The sequence below is a fragment of the Octopus bimaculoides genome, chromosome 4, assembly GCF_046866305.1.
Source record: "Octopus bimaculoides isolate indiv1 chromosome 4, ASM4686630v1, whole genome shotgun sequence".
In the NCBI taxonomy this organism is placed as follows: Eukaryota; Metazoa; Mollusca; class Cephalopoda; order Octopoda; family Octopodidae; genus Octopus; species Octopus bimaculoides.
Genome location: NC_142931.1, coordinates 71,782,771 through 71,804,043, shown reverse-complemented (window position 1 = coordinate 71,804,043; position 21,273 = coordinate 71,782,771). Strand labels below are relative to the sequence as shown.

The following is a 21,273-nucleotide window of genomic DNA, read 5'->3' as shown; positions in this document are numbered from 1 at the left end:
TTGTCCGCCACTTCATTAAATATATTGGAATAAAGAAGCTGGTCTTTAACAGTGAAGTTTGCCTATAGATGCAAAACCATTTTGCTGAACTTTGTAGATTCCCGTTGCGATCAGTAAATTCCGAAGCCTCGTTATAGAATTTGAGGCGGTAGTCTCCGAACATATCCTCATTCTTTATGAAATACATTAGTACTGTTATTAATGCAGTTATATTCTAAAGAAAGTATATATTCACCACACATCAGCCTATGCATATCTAGGTGTGCATGTATTTTGTTTACACAATTTAATTGAACGTACATATATACGACGCACGCACACACATATATACAGGGTGAGAGAGAGAACAACAGAGAGAAAGAAAGTGAGCGGCTATTATATTTCTTCTAAACGCTCTATTACGTATACGTTCATGTATTAGATATATCTTAAGTTATTTTCAATTTAGCCGGGTTTGAGTTAACCTGATAAGTGATTGGTATTTTGTACCTTTTATCTGTATCTAAATATAGTGACACAAAAGAAACGATCGTCGGCAATGTATGGTGTAATCATCAATCAAAGAGGTGGCTTTTCTTCATTCTTGTCCATGTTGTCAGTTATCGGGGATACGATGAAATTCTTCTAAGCGATATTTGGATTTACTTGCTATACATAAGGAATTACTTTGGATGTTAATCCTATTTGAATTTATTAGGATCTGGTTGTTTGATATAGTTAACTAAGTTCCCTTAACATACATACACGCGCACGCACTTAGGCACGCACGCACATGCCTACGCGCACACACAGACACACACATATACCTAACTTCTAATCAATGTTGCTATTGTGATTAACTGTGTTTCCAACAAGCTTGATTAAACAGTGTGAGATGTAACGAATACAAGGAAATGAATTAACAGTCGATAACATGTTTCATTTCTTTCACATTTTCCAAAATGTAGAAGCTCAGGATAGTGTTGTTAGTCATACGTAACATCTGCTTAGTACGTTAACTGCGTTTCATTGAATTATAAAGTCAACAGAACTGTTATACTATGAAAATAACTAAACACATCTTTTTGCGTGTAATAGCATGATAGCGTTGAATTCATTGCGTGCATTTTAGTATCGATTCTTTGAATAATTTAACGGCTCTCCGCTAATACAAATGACGTGCGTTTAAGTTAATTTCATTCAAGATACGTGTGTGATTCGGAGTAAAGTATGTGAAAAATGTAAAACAATATAAACTTGCTATTTATATGATACGTCTCTGTCAGCTTCTTTATCACACTACAAAATATATGAGTATAATTCTTGTAGTTTTTCGTTATCTCTTATTTAAAACATACCAAAGATTCAGTACGTTTCTGCTCTAGAAGCTACTGTTAGCGTAGTTTAGATATGTGAAGAAATGTATCTGGTCAAAAGATTACTCAACCAGAGGTGGATTATGACCTTACGTTTTTCTGTTGTGGTCTTACCATTTTTATTAACCTATTTTTATCTTTGATGCAATTATAAATTCAATTAGTGTTTTTGTATTTGTAAGACACTGATAAATCGTTTATGAGATGTCCGATTATTACCACTAAAACATTGAGAGATCGAGAAAAAAGTTCGTACTTTGTACCAGTTTGATTTAAATTGTTCTTCAGTGACATAAACTTTCGTTTTTCATTATAGATTGAACATTTCTGATGCGAAAGTTAAGTTTATATATGATTCCAATATTCTTTCTAGCAGACCTAATTATTGCCTTTAAATACTTATTGTTCATGTTAAGTTTCTAACACAAACGCTATATTATCATACATTCAATCGGATGCTCATGCAATTAAATGTTTATATCAGTTTTTGTTATAAACTTGGTCTGGGATATTGTTATATAGCAGATAACAATTTATTTTTATTATCCGCCCTTTTAAAGCCTAGTCAGGTTTATGGGCCCGGTATCCCGGTTTCTATCGCGTATGTGCCCCCCACTCCGGCTGGACGGGACGCCAGTCCATCGCAGCGTTACTCAAGAAACAGGAAGAAAGAGTGAGAGAATGTTGGGGTGAAAGAGAACACACGGGTCGCCACCACCCCCTGCCTGAACTTCGTGGAGCTTTTACGTGTTTTCGCTCAATAGACACACATAACGCCCGGTCTGGGAATCGAAACCGCGATCCTCCGACCACGAGCCCGCTGCCCTAACCACTGGGCCATTACGCCTCCACAGCAGCTAACAATAGTGAAAACTTATGCTTTTACTCTGAAATTGTGTCATTTGTGGGATTATCTTTAAGCAATTGTCTTTCTTTCATTGCACTAACAATTCGAAGTGTTTGGAATAAAAAGTCTTGATGAAAATGCAATGTATTGTTAATGCCATCTAATACATTTCTGTATAAGCATGGAAGAGATCTTCAATTCACACGATTTATTCAGAATACATATTCATCGGAAAGTTTTAAATAGCCATTTAAAAACATATCAATCCTCAACAGCAGTTTATTGATGGTACGCTTAATTTCCACTTCGAAACCCTACTGAATTGCAACACCTTAGACATACATGTTGACGCACGAAAATATTTGGACCTGTTTTGTGAAAGCAATGTAAAGAATAAATTTTACCTATTAAGTTGTAATATTTTTCATTTAATCATAATATGGGAAAAGTGTAGAAATGTCTAAGGGAATAAGTAGGATACTGCTGATTTCAGAAACGCATATTCGTGGGATGGGGTGGTGGACAAATCTGAAACTGATTATTTTTCTGAAATATGCTGAATATAGTCGCCAATGACGGATATATAGAAACCTGTGATGACACAAAAGGCCTACTTATACTGTCTTCATTGTGAACTCTTTCAATTATGCATATGTTTCACATCTGTCTGGAGTTCATGATTACATTGTAAGTAATCATTCTTCTCTTGAGTATTGTGTATTTTTTAACACGATGTTTTCTGTATGACACACTCCGTTACATTGACCAGATAATTTCAATATCTATTAAGCAAAAAGTCTATCCAGAGTTCTCTCCGTTTTTATAGACTAGGTGTTTTTGCATGATTTTCATTTCTCTACTCGTGAAATTCTCAATAATATTTTACACCTCCTAATTTGAGAAATATTACATAAATGCATATGATTATGTTTTTAAAATGTAGTTTCAGTGATGCCTTATTATCCATTGCTCTTACACCGATTGTTCACGCCCATCTCGCTTCGTTTTCGAACTATATCTTTTTTCCAGTGCAATTTCCTTCATTATCTTGTCTCTAGCTTTAGTATTTAAAGGTTCACTGCGAATTAATGCAAATTTTCTACACATTATCTTGATTGTAAATCATTCGGTGTTTTAATATTCTGCAGATACTGTAGCTTCGTGTCCTGTGAAGGAACACATGCTCTAAACCTTTCTTTCATATATACTACAGTGTTGATGACCTACACAGTCAAAAGTTTCAGTAAACTATATTTTTATATATTATATTAACTATAATGTTATAAAATTGTAAATACTATCATATAAGACACACAATTCCGATCTGTAACGACTTTATTAAACACCTAAGGTTTGCATTGTCACATACGTATAAGAGATAACCGTATTTTTAAACCTCATTACGTGCCGGTGAACATGATACAACTTTAAAATATAGAAGCATGTTTATTTGGTGAAACAGTTGATACGCTCCAGTCAGACGATTCATGAATATAAAATTATTTTAAGAATTCATTGATGTCATTTTGATATTTGAATTGGCCATATACTGTAAACCGTGTTGTTACATTAATATTATACGTTTTATAGCGACTTTGTTGCACAATAAATAGATTTCCTCACATGAGGTAAGGTACCTTCATTCAACCGAGAAACTTAGCCTTCCATTGCAAGAATACAGCGCTTATGAGTAAATAATTAGTTTCTAAAATTCTTTTTTCTTTTACTTATGTAACAATTCTGCTTTCATCAGTGATCATTTCATCATCTATGGAATCTAGCCCATCATTTAGAGAAAAGGCAATGAAAATTGACTTACAACGATAGAAACGCGCTGAATAAAGTATTGGGTCTTTAGAGAAATCCGACGTGTAACTTCTGTTAATATTGCAAAAATAAAAGTCAATATCAATCTGTTTGTTATATCTATAACAAGGTTATGCCAAACGCTATGATCCATCTTTATGATTTGTCATAATAATTAATCCATTTGAGCAGCAAACTCGATATGACCGAGTTTTGCTATATAAATTCATCAACACGAAGAGAATATCGAATATACATTTATCTGATTGATTAAAAAGAATTTTACTGAAAGAATTACTACAAAATAATAGAAAGTGTCTGGATGATATTCAGTTTGGTTTGAGTGTTTCCTAAATATTAATCATCTGTGCAATACTTTTAAATAAAGAATAGTTATACCTGGTTCCTGAAACAGAAAATTTTAAATCAACTTAAATAATGAATAATGAGTCGTTGCTTATTCAAAATTATTATCTATTTACAAATGATAAAAATAGACAGTTTATATTTCTTTCGTTTGAGGCAATGATCTCGTAGAATCGTTACTGCGTCTGGCAAAATACTGCGAGGCATTTTGCCCGTCTGAGTTCAAATTCTACCGAGGTCAACATTGCCTTTGTTTTCTCGTGTTCGATAAAATAAGTAACAGTTGAGTACTGGGTCGAAGTAACTGCTAGCTTTGTGCCAAAATTTGAAACAAATATATTTTGTCCGTTTCTAAGATTAAACTGCAAAGCAGGACTCTTTTGCAGTTTATTACCTGCGGTTGTGATGTAGCAATTATTTGGTTAGAATTATGGAAGAGTAAGTTCATAATGCATCACATTTTCCGTGCATATGCGTTTGAATATGTAACAGTATAATTTTGAAAGAATGTACATTTCTCTATAAACGAATGACGTGATTTCATTGTAAATAAAATAACTAATTCTTGTACTGGAAATTAGGTTGTAAATAAACTTTCATTTGGTCACTTACCATATTATGCATATTGACAAGTTACTAAATATATCTAGCTAGTCATAATAAATATTGAGTAGGAAATAAACTTTGAAAATATTTAAAATATAAACAACAAAAGATATACAGCGAGAAATTAATAAATATGTTGAAAATATTATTACATTTAATGAACAGTTTTTAGTCTGAAATTCCCTGCCGTCAACTTCTCCTTATAATTTATTTTAAATAATTAGCAAATGAATATTTTTAAATATTCTTAAATTTAATTTTCCCCAACTAATTTCGAATAAAAACAAATTTACACAAAATCTACAGTGTATAGATCATTTAAGCTCGATAAAAGAGCAATTATCAAAACTATTTAGTTTCATAAGAAAATAAAAGAAGTAAACGAAAGGAGTATATAATTAATTTTCTGAAGTAATAATTTTAAATATAAAAAGAAATAATAGAAAAAGTAATTGTGGTCAATAAATACCATATTTTACTCTTTAGAGTTGAATTTGAAAATCGACAGATGAAATTAATTTTCAATGGAATTTTATAACAGAATTCAATTAAGCAATTATGAAGTTCTATATAGTTAAATGAATGATCTATTAAATTATTTTTAATTATAGAATAATTACGGTTTTCTTTCTGTTCAACCAAAATCTATTCCGTTGTCCATATTCTTCTTTATTTCTCTGTAGTCCTTAAATGAAAGTGATCCTTAGATGAACAACACAATCTCATATCTTTCTTGAAAGAAGAAACATAGTTTGTTATATATTAATATTTGAGATACCGCGTAGGATTATGTTCATTAATGTCTAATGCGGAATTGTTTAAAATTCCTGAATTATTATTCAAACACAAAGCACATAACCGTGCTTAACAGCAGCGGCCATGCTGGTACACCACCTTTAGCTTTGCTGCATTTCCACTACTTGTAACCTCTTCTGATCTGTTGCATTTGGTGATGAGACAGTTTGAATTTACTGCCCTCATCTGCGCTTTCATTTGCGAGGTAGATTCATACGGAACTCTTGACAGGAAGAGATCCAGTTTTGCTTTCAAGACACCTATTTTCATCCCATCTAGTTTTCACAAGATATTGAAGAGTTTGTGGACCTTTGAACCCAAAATGTTGCAGTATCGTAGTATCTGGTCTTGTATCCTGATAGGAACGTTGGAATTTTCGGCACTAAGTAATGATACCTTATTTTATTTTGTGTAACGTTCAATGCCAACATTTCATACGATTTCTTCCAAAATTTTCCAAATATATCACTACATATATTTTTCAGGCTTCCTCCTAGGGAATAGATACTTAATTATTTCAGTCTCTCCCAGGAGCTGACTTGTTGCATTGAGATAATCTTTGTGTAGCTTCGTTGGATTGCTTCAAATTCCGCTGTTAAACCTATATTATGGTGATAAAAGCGGGCAGTAGTCGTCTAAACAACTGGGGGCACATGTCCACCAGAGGACTACCATATTTTCTTTTTCTCTCGTTCTGAAAGTTCTAAGGATCAGACCAGCAGTCTGTATTGTATTGCCGACTCAGTAAGATATACTCATTGCAATGCCAAGATCATACACTGATTTCAAAGATTACTGTCCGACCTGGGACAATATATCCTGTCTGTATTTCCTTCATCGTCGTGTTCCGATAGTGAAGGGATTAGACTTTTCATGCACTATACTGCATTTTATTATCCTTAGCCCACCTGTATATTACGTCCAACACATTTTCTAGGAGCACAACTTCTCCATGGATCTGTATCTTCTGAGGGACCTTTGTATCTTCTGCATAGCTAGCAAGGTTGATTATCTGAAAAGCTGAGAGCAAATCTGTGAAGGACATAAATGAATAGCAGTCACCCCAAAACAATGCCCTATGAGACACCACTCGTTATTTGCACCTCCTTAGGTGTAGCCCCGTGGCTACTGCTATTTGATTTCTAGCTTTTAAGAAGTCGTGTATCTTCAAATAAAGTTTTCCAAACTATGGTGATATTACACAGCGTGCGACATATACCATGATCGATTTATCATAGACTTTATCAAAGTCGACATATATCACGTCAAAATTTGAGTTATTCAGTATCTGCTTTAACATCCAGTCGTAGTGCTGTTAGCGTTGTGTCAGAAAGCTACTACCACTCTAAGAACGTACTGGGTGTCAGGTAACAAATCATTCTATTCAAGGAAGGCAATTAGTTTCCTTTGGAATATTCGATCTATAAATTCCTTATGTGTGAGGTCAGAACGATAGGTTTATAATTTTTAGCGTCTACTCTGCTTCCTACTTTCTGGATAGTGAATACTATTCCCTATATCAATTTGTATGGGAACTTACCACTTTCAAGGATCATGGCATCATATGTCATAAGCTACGAGATTTTAGTATTGTTAGTAAACTGCAAGACTTCAATAAAGAAAGAAGTCGGGTAGTTGCAGCCAATCCTAAGTGGTGTCCCCCAAGGAACTGTTCTATGGCCATTACTGTTGGTAACAACCCTCTTAGATATGCCTACGGTCACTCGGAAATCACTGTCACTAGTTATACTGATGATACAAAATTATCACAGGCAATGAAAATCAAAGATAGCACTGCAAGCTTACAGCGGGACCTGAATTCGATAGAGAAGTGATATTAGAATCTTATATGTCTACCATTCTGCCTCAGTAATGGATCTACAAATGCAATATCCATGCATATCTCATATCTATTTTCATTTCTCCACTTCACTCTCCATTTTGTATCGTATCTAAATTAATTATTGTTTAAACATTTTATCACACCCTCTCCGGTGAAGAGATATAATAAATAACCTGGAAACAGCTGTAAGACCTATTTATAAACGTTCTAAATTCTTCACAGCCTTGGTTTTTTATGTGTGTGTGCGTGTGTATGTGCGTGTGTGTATGTGTGTGGAAGTATGTAAGTGTGTATGTGCATGTATGTGCGCGGTATGTGTGTGGTGTGTGTGGGAGTTATATGTACGTTCATGTGTGTGCACGGGTGCGTGTGTTTTCTTCGTGTGTGTGGATATGTACGATGTACGTATGTGTGTGCATGTGTGCGTGTATATAGAAATAGAAATTATAATAAATAATGAAAAATAAGGTTGAAAGGGGATAAAGAAGTTAATGCAATATAAAATAGAGCGATTGAAACAAAAAATATAAAATGAAACAAGGTTGCTTTGTTACAGGATGTGTAGAAGCAGTCAAAAGGAGGCGGGCGTTGTGTTTAGTCCGAACGGGACAATTGTGCGTAGATTAAAAATATAACGCTGTTTCAGGCGGAGTTGCGAGGGTGTGAGTCCATGGTGCAGATCGAGGCCAAAGACGGAGATGTTAGAGGGGGAGTGGTTAGCCAAGCGGAAGTGTCGGGCGACGTGGGTGTTCGAACGTAACCGTTATTTACACTGCGTTCCTTTTTTTATTTGTTTGTGTTCATGTATGTTAGTTAGTGTGTGTGTGTGTGTTTGTGTGTGTGAGTGCCTATGCACGCATGTATGTATGTATGCATGTGTGTATGCATGTGTGTATGCATATATGTGTGTGTATGCATATGTGTGTGTGTGCATCTGATGTATTCTGCATATTCATATGCTTGCATTTCCGTGTTTGTGTATATATGGTCATGTGTTTTAGTCTCCATTTGCGAATGTGTGCGTGTCTGTTCATATAACGTATGTACCTATCCGTCTGTATGTTGATCTGTTTATTATCATATCCATGTTTATATACATGTGCATATACACATATATACATACATACATACATACATACATATGTACGTATGTACGTACAGACATACACATATATACATGCATACATACATACATACATATATACATACGCACAAATACATGCATCTATCTACATAACAGCCCACTAACTATTCTACTCTACCTGTGTAAACTGTGGATATGGGGGTATGATATATACCAAATCCAAAAACGAAATTTTATGTTAGGTTGTCGGAAAGTTTGAACGTGTTTAAGCTAAATATTTTCGCGCTACATTGAACACATCTAAACGTAACACAGTTAAAACTTCACCGTAGCTTGAAGTTTTTACCGTTGCTTGAAGTGGTAGTGCATTTTTTCCTTGTTCCTGATGAAAATAGACTTATCTTTTACTACAGTTACTCTTTATTGACATTTGAAATGAATAGCCAAATATTTAATATTTGCTTTGTAATGCTTTTCTTTTTCAAACCATGGAGAAAATGCGGAAAAGTATTTCAAAAATATTTGTGAAATTTATAGGGATGATGCTGTGAATCAAATGTTCGGAGGTGGTTTGCAAAATTTTAAGATGGAGAGTTTAGTTTGGAAGATAACAGTCGTAGTGGAACACCTTCAACATTTGATAAAGTTATTTTGAAGGGATAAATCGAAAAAAAAAACCCTCAAATATAACAAGAGAGCCTGCAGAGGAGTTGCAAGTTTCTTAAAGTATGACACTAGGATACATTTCTCGCTATAATGTATGGATCCCTCACAGACACTTAGAAAGGAATTTCTAGGACCGGTATTCCATTTAAGATATGCTCTTGAGACGGAATGAAAGCATACCATTTTTTAAACAACCTGGGGACGGAGATGAAAAATAGATTGTATACGAAAACGTAGTGCGAAAAGGATCCTGGCGTACAACATTCAATCTAAGGAACTCTGCAGCTTACGTTGTAGAGAAACGATACAAATTAAGGTAAATCTTTCAACTAATCACCGAGAGTTTTACTCTCAATTTGAGAAGTCTAGTGATATGAATTGATGTAAACATACACTATTCCAACAAAAGAGGAATAAAGTTTTGAGGTTTATTTAATCAAAGCGTATCTACCGCCTTGATTTCTAAAAACTCATTTTAACAAAGTGCTTATCTCGAGAAATTCATGAAAGTTCAAAGATCAGTATACAATAAATTAGTGTAATTTTAGTACAATATACAGAGTTTCACTTATGTGATACCATTAATGAAATGAAACGATACTAAACATTTATCTACAAATGGCATATTTGTTTTAAAGTACGTCTGTTTTACTTTTGGTCGAAAATTTTAGAACTGTATAAATATATGTGATGTACATTTATATCTATGCCTGCTAAAACACAAATCACGGATTCGTTCCCATTAAAAAAAAAATCTAGTCAATTCACGAGCAATGGTATTTTGTCATGTTTCTTTTCTCATCATCATTTATCATGTCTTCTCTTCTAATGTGTTTCTTGTCAATTTTTGTATTTGTTTTGATTTTGTCATTTAATTTTCTTATTACCTGTCGCATGACTTCTTTTCCTGTTTCTGATCTATATTACTTTGAAACACAGTATTACTTTCCAATTTCCCGCAGGATATTACAGTACGGATATACATACAACTATAAGAATATGTATATATATATATATATATATATATATATATATATATATATATATATATATATATGTATATAAATATACATATTTATATGAACATGCACACACAAACGCATGCATAAATATTGTTGAGGTTAATATATCGGCTATTTTGGATAATGCCTGCTCCAAGGAAACCATAGTATTCTGGCTTATATAAATATGCGAAAACGACGGTTGATGTCTAGTAGTAAAAAAAAACACATTTTTAATTTTGTGACCCATTTCTTGGACAGCACTATAAATATATAGAAAATTAATGGAATCGCAGACAGATTTCTTTGATGAAACCGTCAATTCCATAACAAAATATAAAAACAACTGTTTCAATAACGTCTTTTATCCTGTTAAACGTGAATATTTTCTATCTGACTTCTGAACTTGGTCAATTTATGTAGAAAATGTTTGTAGCAAATTAGATCTTCTTTATAACTTCAAAATGATTTCTTTTGAATCTCAATTGCATCTGTTTCACATTGTTGGGATGCAAATTGTTCAAAATTTTTCGCAATTGCTTTCGTGTATTTTTCAAATACTACGAATAAAACAGCTTTTGTAATTTTATTTTGCTAATCTGGACTAGTACTGCTTCCATCATAGATAACGAATCCACACACACACACACACGCACGCACACACACAAATACGTATGCGTATATATATATATATATATATATATATATATATATATATATATATATATGTATGTGTGTGTGTGTGTGTGTGTGTGTGTGTGTGTGTATTTATATATATATATATATATATATATATATATATATATATACATATTTAAGTATGTATTTATATATAAATATATATATATGTATATGTATGTGTGTACCGGTATATATATGTATGTAAATATATATATATATATATATATATATATATATATATACGTATATATATAAATGAAAAACTGTATGTGGAGAAGCCGTACTGCCTTCGCAAGATGATCTTCGTCCGTTGTGTCGAGGATTCTCTGCACAATAAGCTTTGTTTTATCTCTAGCATTGATCTTGGTATTTTTTCACCTCGTTGATTCCTTCTGGCCTTGGTGTTCCTCGGACTTTCATTCAGTCTTAATACAAATAGAAGTAGCCCTATGAGTAGTATCAGATTATTTGCGTTGATATAGTTGCTCTTTTCACATGGACTTGCCCAGATGAAACTTCAAGCAGCATTCACTCCTAAATACGGCACTACCAATACCGTACCTTCTTCTGGTTTCACTCTCATCTTGCTATACTCAGTCGTGTAGTCTGAATTATTTCTTTCTTTTTAATTGGCGTCAGTCATTTATTCCGCCCTTTCGGTCAGACAAGGTGTATTGTCTCTGATTCGTGTACTTGTATACTGAACGAAATTAACCCATCTTAATTTGAAGAAAACAATGAAACTTACAGAAAGTTTCCCATTGGTGAAAGTTTTTGTAAAAATGTTAAAGTATCAACTTGATACGAAACATTCGTAGTTACTTAAGGTCAATTAGACATTGCTCCTTATCATAATGCAAATTTTGTCAAAGAATCACTTTTAAACAATTTATCATTTCTCTCATGATGTCATTCTGAACAGATTAGAAACGAATAAATCATTTGAAGCATCAAAGAGTGATAATAATAAAACAGATAATTATAAAGAAAACAACAAATGAAACCAAGTAATGGTACTGTATTTTACTCTTATTTCTCTGAGTTTAATTTACTTATGTGAAAGAGGGAACGGCATCATTTGATAGCTCTCTTAGAAAATGCTACATATATATTACCAATTAGATCTAAGACACTGGATACAGTAATGGTAGACGTTTTCGGACACTAAAGTAAATATGTTATAGTAATCAGTTCTTAAGCCAATATCATACTATATTTAACATAGATTTTCATCAGTGAAGGATAGATAAAAGGAATTAATACTGGGTTATCGATTACGTTATTAAGGTATTGTCTTTACCAATAAGAGAAGTTAATTAGATACAATAAAAAAAAAACATTTGTATTTTGTCATGGGTTAAATTGTTAGAATTAAATGTGCAACAAGAAAAAATAAGTTTACATTTCTTTAAAATAGAAACCACTAAACGCGAATTTCAGAGTTTTAAAAGTAAATTCAGTTGGAGGTAAATCTGAGAATCGCTTTTGCTTTTGTTGTTACTGTTGCTGTTGCCTTGCCTTGCCTGTTCTCACCCTCATTGATGAGGGATGGAAACCATATTTTAATGCACTATCTCTCTTTGTCGATTCAGGCTTCTTATCATGTTTGTACATTCAGCCCGTGGTCTTCCACTTCATCGTTTGATTTCTTCCAGCTAGCGTCTTCTTAGTCTGCTAGCTCATCTTCGTTTCCAATTGCCATTTCCGCTAGGATGTGGGTGCTGAGTTTTTGAGCCCTTATACCTTACCCTAAATACGACAACTTGCTCTTCTTGACAATTAACAACAATTCTCTTTCTGTTCCAATTCCACAAGTATGAATCATATTTTCGATGGTCAGTCCAACTGAACCTAATCATTCCGTTACCACGTTGTTTCAAATGTTTTGAGTTACACAGTGCCCATCTATTAAATGCAACAGGCCATATTCATGTCCTCAGAAGCTTTCATTTTATGTTCTTGCTAAGAGCTCTTTCAATTCAGATTGTATTAGATGATTCTAAGGCTGGTTTGGCAGACCCGAGTCATGCTCTCAATTAATGGACTCTACATCCCTCCACCCCATTTGATATATGATTGCATCTATATGTTTGAAATTGGTGATTATTTTTAGTAATTATTTGGCCTTGGAGGCTGGTTGCTCTGGTGTTCTTCTGCAGCAGATGAGCCATTATATATTTTCAGCCATTATGTATCCAGGACTGCATTACACACATTGCTATTCTCGATCAGTTACGGAATGTGGTTGTTACTTTCTGCATGGCATACAACAATGCAGAGATCGCACTGCTGGTTTATATATTCAATATCAGTTTTGAGTAACTGTTTTACGTTTTTACATTATGAATTTTACTTCACATCTGGTCGCAACACCGAAGGTGACAGGTATATCATGAATATTATATTCTATATTTAATAAAGTATACTTTCATATTTTCCCAGTAATCTTAACGAAACTTTCTTACTTAGATACAAGGAAAGAAATTTAGAGTGAATAAAATAGTCGATTATATAATTTCAAGTACTTGACATAATGAGCCGGAATAAATTCATAAGACATCTTCTTCGACATTCTAACGGTTGTGAAAACACTGACTTAAAGTGTACGCTTAATAACCGTTGCTGATACAGATACTAGGCTAGAAAATTTGGTGTAAATGGAACAGGTGATTAAGTAAAGCTCACATAATTGGTTGATATTGTCAACTGACCTCTAGAGAGTATGTAGCAAAATTAACTTCGGTGTAATTTGAACCGTATGTTTTTGCTCCAGCATTTCATCCCATATCTACTTGATGCTAAATCTAAATACTGAACCTCCTGAAACGAAATGTTAGTTATCATTATGTTCTTTTTCTGAGGACCATATCTACTGATTCACAAAATGTCTACGATTCAAGGATATTTCTTCTAGTATTTAAAGGATAATTGAGTAATAGCCACTCTATAGTCACTCGGTTGCAATTGAAAAAGAGTAGGACGTTAAGAAACATAACTTTATTGAGCAAAGCATTTTGGCTGATATTCTTCCGATTCTACAAGTCCGAATTACGGAATCGCACGAAATAGCAAGCATAATTCTTACAACTCTCTCAATGTTATCCTAGGAAAAAGCTACGTTTCATAATAGAGTGATATGGCATATAAAATAACTGACGTGATGACCATGCCTGGAATTTCCTTGATAACAGATTTGCTACATAATAATTCACCTGGGGTACTAGGGCCCCAGCTAGTCTTGTAAAAATTCGATACAGAACATACAAATTCTAATGAGGAACATATAATGAGTAAAAAGGAGGAAAAAAAAAGATTGGCGACGTATATCAATTATTTCGTCAAGCAATGCAGATAACTCCCAAAGAGTCTAATATTAAAGCATTTATATCACCGTAATTTCATGCGTCTCAGTAATTAGTCACAATAATTAATCTTTGTTACAATTCCTTCTCAAATTAAGTATACTTTGTACTTGTCTCCTGTCTTACTTGCAACTGTTGCTCTGTTTTATGTACGTTAAAAGTACAATCAGATTATATATATATATATATATATATATATAGCTGCATCTCATTTACGCGATGATATATAAAAGTGTAGCGAATGATTACAAAAATATATTTATGCTGCACACACATATACATGTAGGCAGACATATATAACAAAGAATATTAACATAGAAAGCAGTAATTCGAAGTATAAGAAATAATAACAGCGTTCGTGTATGTTCCAACTGTATAAGCAAAGGTAAATTAATAGTTGAAATAGTGGCCGTGGGGAAAAACGTATTTAGATTAAGAATGAAACATTAACTAATTTACGCATTCAATTCTCATCTTTTGTAAGAAGCGATAAATCTATATATGCATACATTCCTAGATACATAAATATACACATGCATGTATATATATATATATATATATATATATATATATATATATATATATATATATATATATATATATATATATATATATATATATATATATATATATATATATATATATATATATATATAACAAAACACAATTACACAAAAATATTGCTTACCTGTAGCAATACATCACACAAATTAGTAATTATATATATTTTGTTTAAAGCAAAGTGTACAAATTTAATATATTCGAATACATGAATAGATTAGACAACCCCAAAGAAGAAAAATCTATATTAATTATATTTAAAGACAAAACATATATATATGTATGTATGTGTGTATATATGTATATATATATATATATATATATATATATATATATATATATATATATATATATATATATATATATATATATACATATATATATATATATGTGTATAATTGTATGTATATATATATATATATATATATATATATATATATATATATATATATATATATATATATATATATATGCATACACACATACACATATGCTCAAAACTTTTGACCAAACCTTATAGAGTCTGGGTGAGTAGGAAATGAATGAAACAGGTGAAATTACTATCATGTCATATTCAAAGTTATTTATCTGACGGGATTCCATTGAAGAAAACAATAGACTTACACACAATATGTGTGAAACTATGAACAGGACGATCATAAATGGAATGTCTTATGTGATAATGGTCCTATAATGGTACAATGGTGTAAATTAATAAGTCTCATGTAGAACGAAATATTGGTCACATTTAACATTCACTTCATTTCCCGGCGAAACAATGTGGTAGTGTTTATTCCTTTATGTTTTAGCACAATCATATATTCGTATGTATTAAGTCGTCAAGTATGCAATTTGTAGTAAGGTAAATGCCAAATTTAACTGCTGCTCATTTCGCGCCATTAGTATATCTTCATTTTTTGTTAGAAAGCTGATACATTTATTTTTTTATTCTTATTTTGAGCTTTTAAAGTATTTATAAATCGTTTTTGCTATTTTTGGTTAGAGTTGCATAAGCCAGAAATTCGTACAGCATGGAAATATGAGTTCTTTCTTGGAAATACAGCATCGCAGACAGCTCGAAATATTAACGGAGTATTTCATTCTAATTTTATTACACAGTAGACAGTATCAAATTTCGTTTTGGTAACTTTGACCTCACAAATGAGAAACGCGGTCGACAAGAAACAAAGGTGAATAATGAAGAACTGAGAGCCACAGTCGAGTCTGATCCATCTCAAAGTGCCCGTGAATTATCGTTTTTGTTTGATGTTAACAAGCAAACAATATTGAATCATCTAGTCCAAATCAGTAAACTGAAAAAGTTGAATAAATGGACTCCACATAAACTCAATGAAAATCAAAAACAGCAACGTTTGGAAGCCTGCATTATGCTACTTTCTCATCACAAAATGAATCATTTTTTAAATCGAATTGTAACATGTAATAAGAAATGGATGCTACTAAACAATCGTAAACGTTCAGCACAATAGCTGGATACAGACGAGCCACGAAAACAGAGTCCAAAATCAAAATTCATAGAAAGAAGCTGATGGTGTGTGTTTAGTGGTCTGGTGCAGGTGTGATCGATTATGATTTCATGAAACCTGTCTTATCAATGATGGCCGAAGTATACTGCAGTCAACTAAACCAAAGGATGCAGAAACTTAGAAAAAATAGCCTACATTAGTCAACAGATGCACTCCTAGTTTTTTGCAAGACAACGCCAGACCACACATCTCAAAAATGACACTGGCGAAACTACATGATTTGGAGTTTGAAGTTCTCCATTATCCATCATACTCACCTGATATTGCCCCCGCTGACAACCAATTCTTCCAAAATTTGGATAACGTCTTGATAGGAAAAAACAATTAATTCCCACAATGCTGCAAAACAAGTTTTCCAAGATTTTATTGACTCAAGATTGCCAGGCTTTTATGGTTCCGCGGTGGACACGTTACCGCTGAAAGGGCAAAAGTGCATAGACACTGTCGGTGCATATGTTGATGAATAAAACAATTCCTTGTATTTATAAAATAATAGCAAACTGTTTTCGCTTTTCTACAAATTTCATACTTGACGACCTAATATGTATATATTATGTGTTTATACATCTATATCTACTTTTCTATCTCCCAACCTATCATCTATCTTTCTGTCTATCTATTTACCTATCTATCTATCTATCTATCTATCTATCTATCTATCTATCAATCTATCTTTTTATCTGTCTATGTATCGATATATGTGTGTGTGTGTGTGTGCATCGATATATATATATATATATATATATATATATATATATATATATATATATATATATACATATATATATATATATGCGTGTGTATGTGAATGAGTGTGTGTGTATGTATACTGGATGTTAAACTGTTTAAGGACACTTAATTGTCAGAATATAACACTTTTTCAAAAATTTTAACGTTTTTGTTTTCTTTCTTTCAGATCCTCAAGTCAATTATAAAACTAAGACAAAAAATCGAAAGTCCTGCTGCCATTATTGGAAGGTAAGCGGAACACGGCGATTTAGAAATAATGAAATTTCCAAATGGTGCCACAAATTTTCTTCATAAACTTCGGATGGAATATTGGAAGCCTCTGGATGGAATGTTTCAACTGTATGAAAACTAAGACTAAAAATAAAAACAAAGGTATTAAAATTATTCAGCCATTGTTTTCGAAACCTTACAGATGAGATGATGATACCGGATATTCAATGATATCCATTACTAAAGAACTTTATGTCTCGAAGTGACTTGTCAGGAATCTGAGCACTGAGGATATTACGTATAAATGGTATGTATGTGCGGAGGATTTACCAAGTTGCCTGTAAAGGCGCGAGAAAACAGTTTTATCCTAGGCATGCCGTTACCCAAAATGTTTAATAACTCACGAATATAATATACAGTGTTTCTTTCTCTGATGGGGAGAAACTCCAACCATGATCAACAAGCGTAAAGAATTAAATAACAATTAACAAAAAAATTACCTTAAAAATATTCCAGTAGGGTAACATCTGCCACAAAGTAACCAGGAAACATCACATATTATGTATCACTCCGATTGCCGAGTCCAGCACTGTGTGACACTTTTATCGCATCTGTTCATTCAAGCCTACAAACATCAGTTTCGTGCGGGCCTGCACATTCGAGCCACTCTCATAGTATTCAATACACATTTTAACAAATTTACAGAAGCACCTCCCTAAAAATCTTCATATTCCATTTCGATTCTTACATTTAAAAAATATCGTTGAAGGATTAACCAAATGGAAGAGTGATTGACTTCAGTCGTTTCGATCTCTTCACCTCAAAAAGGAAAATGTCTGACCACCCGGTCAGACATGAGAGGTGGGAATATATTCGTAATAGTGTCAGCTACTAGCCGAATCCGCTATACTTTTGAAACAACTCATCATGCCTGTAGGTTTTTATCTCGAGCAGACAGTGAGAACTCATGATAGAAAGGCTAGGCCAAGCAAATCATCCTTAGGTTTTGGAAAAAGTTTCTTTGGAACGTTGGATCCTCCTACGTGCTTGACGTCGATACCCAGTCTCCTCGAGGACATCGTCGCTCTTATCTGCCATTAATCTCCTATAGAATAACATGATAGAGCTTCCACAAATTGTATTCTCCGACTGGAACAGAGCTTGAGCACGTGACGACACTCAAAGTGTCACAGGAATTGCCTCGGTCTATGCTTGATGCAATTCAGGACTACAGCTTTGTCAAAATTGTGAGTGGCAAACAGCGGGCAGATCTGCTCACAGCCCAACAAGCGCAGAAAATATCGCAACACTTGCCCGTCATTTGTCAAGTCAGCCCCAGTTGTGGACGTAGCCGGTGTCAACTGCAGATGAGTCGAATGATAACTTGAAGCTAACTGCTGCATCGAAAAAAGAACCAGAAGTGCTCCAGACTTGTCAGCCATGAAGCAATGCAATGCATGACAGTCGAGTGGTAGTAGATAACCGATGTACGGGGTCGGTACCCAAAAGTAGCCGTAAACGTTCTTTGTGGAACAAACACATTTTAGTTCAGGATTCTGCCACTAGAAACAACTTGAATGGGATCTTCAGACATCAGTCTGCTGACCGGTGTCGTCAGCTGCAGTTGTTCCGTCACAAATGGTGCAAATTTGCTTTGCAGTGCTTCTCCCATGTTTATCAATGTTTGCGATGGCTGAATCGAAGAAACAGCGTGCTTCCGTGAATTTCTGTTTCCTGCCGGGGGAAAATGGCAGCCTAAATACTTGTCATGTTGCAAACAGCTTACAAGGACGCTGCCATGGTTTGGTCTTCAAGTGACAAGTGGCCAATCCTAAAGTGTGAAAACCAAACTACTTGTAAACATGTGTTTTGCTCATGGCAGCGTCCTTGTAAGCTGTTTGAAGTATGACAACAGTTTCAGCAGCCGTTTTCTCCTAGCAGAAAACAGAATTTCTCGGAAGCGCGCTGTTTCTTCGTTTCAGCTATTGCAAACATCGATGAACAAGGAGAAGCACTGCAAACCAAATTTACATATGCCAGAACTACTCCACCGGATGATGTCGGTCGGCAGACTGATGTCTCTAAGGGTTGCATCAAGTGGCTTCTAGTAGTGGAAGCCTGCACCATAACGGGTTTGTCCTACAGAGAACATTTACGGTTACTTTTGGGTGCCCCCATGTATATAAATGTATTGCTTCATGAGTACAATTATTTTCCAATGAATTCGGACACCCTTCATAATTAATGCATAGAAATATACACACATACATACGTATATACTTACATAAATACATATCTATGAATGTGCATGTATATTGAGACACATGGACAGACATCAACTCACGTATACATATATTCAAGTTATATATGCATATATATAACTGGAAGAATTTGGAAATTTGGGAAAAACATAAATATACATATACGGACAGAAATATGCTCATTCCAAAATGTATCGGAAGCAACCAGTAGACGGAATTATATGCAAATACATACAAAATACAGTCGCATGCATGTTCCCTCTTATTTTTCAAATCTTACATGAATATGTAGAGGTGGTGTTGCCTCTTGTGTAATTTCTGCATGAATGTGTATGGTTATTGAAACGAATATTTGACGGATTAGTAGAAATCCCAATACATGGCATACAACCGATATCAAATTCTGTGTCACATTGTAGGCTATAGCATTGTACAAACAGAACTTATGTGAAAAATATTTCTGTTGATACAATTCCAAATATCTGGTTTTGAATTTCGTCTGTTTAGCTAAATTGAGAGAACAGGAAATTGAATACATTAGGAGTGTTAAAATAAATTAGTTTATTGTTAAAGATGTTATAAAACCTAGAGTGGGAATCTTTGCTATGATTTCAATTATACTGACGATTATGCCAAACAATATCTACTTTCCCATTTCTTTATGTAGCTATTCTTTACATAGATATACACCTTGATACAACTACTAGGAGATGCACGCTAGCCACATTTATAGGTGTTTGTAAAAATCAGTTTATTAGTAGAAATAACTGATAATCTCAGAAAAATATTTTTACTTCGACATCACTTATATTACAGGATTTTTATGAATAAAATTGTGTTTACGATAGGAGGCGTACAATGTGTTGTTTAGTTTTGGATTTGTGAAATTCGGTAATAGTGACATTTGTATTTATGGTTATTAAATTTTGCCCTTATTGATCACCTGCACAAGAATATTTGGGAAAATATAGCCATCCTATATAGACACTGTTAGTGGGTACATCTCTATATGTTATTCATTTAGGATACTGCCAGACATCTATTCCAGAATTTTAGTAAATTTGCAATGGTTTTCAAGTTTCTTTATCGACAACAAATGGACATAAAATAAAACTCACGTCAGTGGCATTTGATCTCAAAAATAAAACGAGGCTTGGGAAAATAGCAGAGTATTCACATTAAAGTGCTAGGAAATTGCAATAATTTTAATACCGACTTAAAACTTTTTTTTTTTAATTCTATCACGTTCCTTTCATTGGACCCAGTACTCAGCTGCTACTTAATTTATCGACCCTGAAATTATAAAAGGCAAAATTGACGATTTGAACCCAGAATGTAAGAACGGACAAGATGCGACCAAGCATTTTGCCCGGCGTCCTAACGATATTACCTGCTTGGCATTCTAATTCTATCAATAAATTAAGACTTAGGAATGTTATGTGACAGCATATGATAATCTCTCTTTTTAGGTCGTCAAGTATGAAATTTGTAGGACAGGAAAAAATGTCTGATAATGTTTTATGAATACAAGG

General features: G+C 33.5%; 1 long non-coding RNA gene across 2 annotated transcripts in view; it reads left to right on the top strand.

Annotated features, from left to right (window-relative positions):
- Positions 1-20,579, top strand: part of LOC128247595 (uncharacterized) — a 168,911-nt gene extending 148,332 nt beyond the window's left edge. For both annotated transcript variants that reach the window (XR_016241538.1, XR_016241537.1), the window contains exon 6: positions 17,437-20,579. This is a non-coding gene — a long non-coding RNA (uncharacterized LOC128247595). The remainder of the gene's footprint in view (positions 1-17,436) is intronic.
- The last annotated feature ends 694 nt before the right edge of the window (positions 20,580-21,273 follow it).